The following is a 6,000-nucleotide window of genomic DNA, read 5'->3' on the forward strand; positions in this document are numbered from 1 at the left end:
TTGTATAGAGTTTATAGAAGCCAAGCATAATTGGTATGCATATAAGGCACCAGCTTTTTATAACTAAGTATGTTTCTTCTATAAACTTTGTAGTGACAAGGTATATGTTACTTTAATATTTGTATTATTCTAAGAACATAACATATGAATATCTTGATGTGAAAACTAGTTTATATATTCATGACATATAGTATCAAACTATAATTTCATAGCTAGTATAGTATTTGCATAAAATAATAACAGTTTATGTGAATTAGTATAGTAGTTGGGTGTAACGCCCTGTTCCGAATCGATTTCTAATTCGAGGCTGTGGCCCAAAGATCGGTCATCATAAGGCTCAGGGCCTATGAAAAGGTGAGATCTAGACCCATTCGGGTGCGAGTAATGTAATTGAAGTGATCTGGGTGTTTGGTTTGTGTTTTGGAGCCTAGGGGTATTTCGGTAAAGTGTCAGTTCTAGATTTTGTGGAAATTGGATTTTTGATCGGAAGGTCTTAAGGCTGGCATGAGTTGATAAAAGTATAAGTCTTCTCGTTACCTTTATGTGGATATAAGGATTGTCGGAAACATACTTATAACGAAGAAGTTATGGCCCTCAGAAGTTTAGTGGTTTTAGGGTTCAGCCGGGTACGCGAGGCATACTAGTGAAGAGAGCAGTACGCAGGGGCCTACCTTGGCGTACACTGGGCGTACTGACCAGGATGGTCACGGGTGCTCTTCGGAGTATGCTGGGCGTACTCCAATCAGACCCAAACCCTATTTTAGGGTCTTGGACCCTATTTAAGCTCATTATCTCATAACCTAACCCTAATATCTTTAGCCTCCATCCCTCTAAACCCTAGAAATCGACCCTTAGCCCCCATTTGAGTGATTCTGGAGCTTCAAAGTGATTTATGTGTGTTTTTGGTGCTTGAGGAGGAAGAAGGAACTTCTTGAAGAGTCATTGCTTGAATTGGAGCTTTTGGATCCAGGGACCTAGATCTGACTTCTGGAGGTATAAAGTCTCAACCTTGACAACTCTTTATTGTAGATCTAGCTAGGTGGCACTTTGTTATGATTTTGGTCCCTTTATGGTGGTTCTTGTGAGTAGAAGTTACTCCAGAACCTTGAGCTTCATATTTGGCCCTTGTTGGGGTTATGGTGTCATGAAGTTTGGATCTTGATGAGTATAAACATTCCATGCATGATTTGGTAGTCTTTTGGTGAAGCTTGGGACTTAGGGTTTTGATTTGGGTCCCATTAAGTCATGCTAAGTCATAAAGTCAGGAACTTTATGACTTAAGAAGTCCCTTTGAAACAGATCTGGAAGTTTGGACTAAGGTCTTAAGGTATTAAGAAGTTTTTAAGACATTTGGGAGTGATTTTGACCCTTGGAGTTCATCTTTGGTGTTGGGCTTCTTTAAGCCATGCAAAGGTTTAAAGCCTTTGACTTTAAGGATTAAGTCACTTAATTTTAGCTATTCTGAGGTTTTGGACGTCTTGGCTTAAAGGATTAAGACATTTTCTAGGTTGGTTATGGGCAGGGTTAGTACGTGGGGCGTACCTCCTTGTACGCGGGGCATATTGGGTCTCTTGGGCGTACACTTAGCGTACCCACTGAGTACGTGGGGCGTACTCAGTCATTTGAGATTTTGCATTTTGGGCTTCAAGTTTGGGATTTCTTTTGGGCTTGAGTGTTGAGTTATTAATGGGCCATCTGAGTACAAGTGTTTTGGACTAGGAAGAATGGTTGGGCTTTAAGGTAAGGCCCATGTAAGGGGTTTGGGACCAATTTGGAAAATTGGGTCATATTTGGGCCTTGGTTGATTATTTTTCTTTGGGCCTTTTAGATTGTGATGTTGGGCCTTAGTCTTGGACCAAGCTAGGTTAGGGGTAAAATGGTCTTTTTACCCTAAGTATGGATTTATGAATATGGATTGGACCCTTTTGATTTTGACAGTTCGGGGATCTGTCAGCTAGCAACCAAGGATTTTCTGTATGATTCGGCAGTGCGAGGTGAATCTCCTCTCTATGTTTAGCGGGTCGAAGGCACCAATGCCAAACCATGGTTTGTTATGCTTAGTATGCTTGTTGTTTGCGTGATTCTTGCATGTGTTATGTGTTTTATGTTTATACCGAGTGGGGCCCGAAGGCTAGTCTGTATGCTATTTATCTCTATGATTATGGCATGTGATTGAATGGTCTAGTATGCTCAAGAGTCATATTAAAGTGATATTGTTAATTAACATATGATACTAATGGGTCACACTAACAACAACTTGATATAATTGATTATTTATTAGAAATTTATTTTAATAAATATTCAATAAAACTCTTATAATTAAATTGGAAATTATTTATTTCATGGAAATAATAATTTTCATTAGCAAGTAACATTATATTATTTCATATGGTATGAATTAATAAGTCATGCACAACTTTTTGGACTAGTTGAAACCCTTTTTGTCTTTTACTCAAAAGACAAAGTTTATATATTATAAAACTTGAGTTTATAAAATTTAAACTAACTCTTCTTTTTATATATATAATCCCGAAAATTAGAGGAAAAGAAAGGAGTCATGGGCTTTCCATTAGTTTATTCAAAAGAAATGAAGCATGGGAGACATGTTTATGACATGGGGACATATGTGCTTAAAGTGTTAAGACCTAATGGTTAATACTTTCAGTTTATGCATATAAATAAGAGGCTTGTATTCTTGAATGGCTTGCTTCATTCCTCCATCTTAAAACCGTAACCTCCTTAGAAGAGTTTACTCTCTCCCTTTTGTTCTTCTTTTCTTCAAGAATACTTGCATCTTCATGCCTTCTTTAAGATCATATTGGTTATGAACTTAAAGCTTAAGGGTTTAAGAGTTTATGGAGTAGCATCTACATCAAGTCGAGTCATTGTTAGTGTCTCAAAGGTTCCACATTCTTCATCAACTTCCAAGCCTCCCAAGAGGACCCAAAGAAGTAAAAAGGTTGTCATTTCTTCACCTATTCTTTAATTGGTGTTTAAATATTTCTACAACTTCCAAGAAGATCCTTGGTGGGTATAAAATGTTTATGTTATTTAAAAAAAAATAAAGTCTTCCGTTGCCATATTTTTTTTAGTTTATGAAAGTATTTTTGAACTAAAACCCAACAATTGGTATCAGAGCCACCTTGCAAGTTTGGTTAGATTTTTTGATTTTTGGAAATCTTTGTTTTTGGAAAATATGGATAACTTGTTTTTGTATAAAAATAAGTTCATACATATTTTCTATGACAACTTTATATTTGTTATTTTACATGACAAAAGTTTCATGCATCTTTTGTCATTTAAAGTTGTTCTAGAAAAACAAAGGTTGTTTTATGTGTATGTTGATGTATATTATGTACATAAACTAGCCAATGACCATTATGATTGTTGTGTTGTTGTGTTTGTTGTTTTTATTACAAAAATGGTTGTAATAATTTATTTATTCATATGGTATGTAATAATTAAATAGATTAGCTTTTCTTGTTTATTTTTGTACAGTAATAGATTAGTTTTTAGAAATAATTTATTTGTACAAAGATGTAACAATAAATGAAGTTGGAGCCTCTTTTTGAAGACAAAAGGGCAAAATTTCGAGTTCAACATGTGCTGGGCAGAAAGATGACACTTTCTGAAAAGTGTCATGAATGCTACACATGTGCTGAACAGAAAGATGGCACTTTCTGAAAAGTGTCATGAAAGCTGAGATTTTTTTCATTTAAAGAAGCCCTTCAAATCTTTTGCAAGCAATGAGTGTTTACTTAAGTGGGAGCTTCTACAACAACATTACAAGAAGATTTTTGGTCCCTTTAAATGTCCCTTTAGGTATGGACTTGACATTTTTGTGTTAGCTCACAAAAAATGTCATTAGTTGGTTATGTTTTTGCACATATCTTTTTATTCATGTTTGTGTTGTTTATTTTATGCAATCATTATGTCTGGTTGATAAATTAGTTTTTCACATGCTAAAATAATTTTGGAAAAAATAAAAATCACATGGAGTTTGGTTTTCAAAAATTGGACATAAGATGTAAGAAGTTATTATTTTAAAAATAAAACCCGGTTATATAAAATCGTTAATAACGACAATTTTTGAAATACTCCATTATAAGTTTTAAAATGGTGATTTTTGTAACTTATACAAACTCCAAATATATAAGTAATAAAATGAAGTTTTAATAAAGATATAAAAGGTTCAAATGCACTCAAAGTTAATATCAGTTATTAAAATTGAATTGCGTCAAATTATATAAAAACTAGTTTTTTATATAGAACATTTAAAAGTGATTTTCTTTTGAAAATTGATACCATGGTTTATTATAAGCATGTAATAACCATGATATCATATGTTTTTAAACTAGAATTATAAAACATATAAAGACCCTTAGTTTACAAACCTCAAATCTATGCAATCCTTTTGAAAAACACCCTCACATCTCTTGTATGCACTAGTGGGATAAAGGATACCTAACCACTTAGTGTTATCTTTTGATGGTCGGGGGTGTCTTCGCGATTTATATAACCAAGTTATAGGCTGATTACACAAGTTTTTCAAATTGGATGATTTGATCGGAAATCTTTTATGATAAAGGATACCTAAGCAAGAGAGTTCCGAAGCATAGATGAGATCAAACATGTCTAATTAAATTTGTTATTAGAGATCCCATAAATCTAGGAATTATATAGCAATATATAATTGATAATCGATATCTACCGAGTTGAATTCAAATGGATGGGATAAAGGATACCTAACCATTTATTTGTTTTGCAACTTGGATCCTAGACTTTAATAATGAATGTTTTTGGAAACTAAAAGGGTATTAATTATTAAAGATTAAATATTGAAAATACTAAATGAATTTTGTTAAAATTTTGTAGTTAAATAACCCATTCTCATTATCATGAATTGTGATTTTCTTTAATGACTAAATGAAACAATAACATTCAATAGATACAACTTCAATGAATGGTTCATGTCTTAAGAGACAATGTCGTGAGAGATATGAAATTGTATACACTTAAAGGTCCTAGTCCTGAACTATTTGCTTTAAGTAATTAAACCTCAACATGATACCTAGTAAACGCATCACTGTGATGCTTAAGATGCTTCTAACATCAAGCTAGGAATAGTTATTCATGACTTCTAGCAAGTTTTGGATAATTTAAACATATATATGATAATATAACAGGTCAAGCAATATTCCAATAAATACAGTGATATTTTATTTAAAGCTAGTTTAAACATTGGAATAATGCAAGGCTAAAAGAGTCACCTAGTGTGATCCGGGAGGCCCATGTTTTATGGACTGAACACCTTTCAACCCAAGAAATCTACTAAAGCCCACATAGATGGATCTTGTTTATTTTGTGAAGAAACTGGACACTGGAAGGGGATTTACTCCTCTTATTTGGAAAGAAAGTCTGGAAGAGACTAGTACTTCTTGTATCAACTAGATAAAACTCATATTTTTCATATAACACTTAGGTACTTGGTACTTAAATGTTAATCTAATATGTGTAAATGTCTTGCAGATATTTACTGAAAAAGTACCAGCTGAGCATAATCAAGTAGGAACTACACTCTCGGAGTTTAGTTTATTATTTATGCTTAGAACATAAATTACTTGAATGTAAAACAATATTTGTTTTGGAACAATGTATGTTTTAATTTGGCATGTCTAAATTTATGTCTCAATTATTTTATTCAAATGTTTGATCATTTACTCAATAGCTTTTCAAAACGATAATATTCATATTTTGAAATGATTAACTTCTATTTATGAGACTATATCTCTTAATAGAGTTGTAAAGTAAATATCAACATTTTTATAAATAAAATTAAGTTCTATATGCAAGCACTTTTGACTTAAACTTGTTTTAAGTCAAATTCATCTTTGACATTGTTATATTTATTATATAAATGACATTCACATATTCCAACTTCAAGAAAGGGATCTTTGAAGGCAAATAATGTAGTTTATTTGACATATGTGAACCTTATTT

This window comes from Lactuca virosa, chromosome 4, assembly GCF_052849685.1.
Source record: "Lactuca virosa cultivar CGN04683 chromosome 4, Lactuca_virosa_CGN04683_v6, whole genome shotgun sequence".
Taxonomy (NCBI): domain Eukaryota; kingdom Viridiplantae; phylum Streptophyta; class Magnoliopsida; order Asterales; family Asteraceae; genus Lactuca; species Lactuca virosa.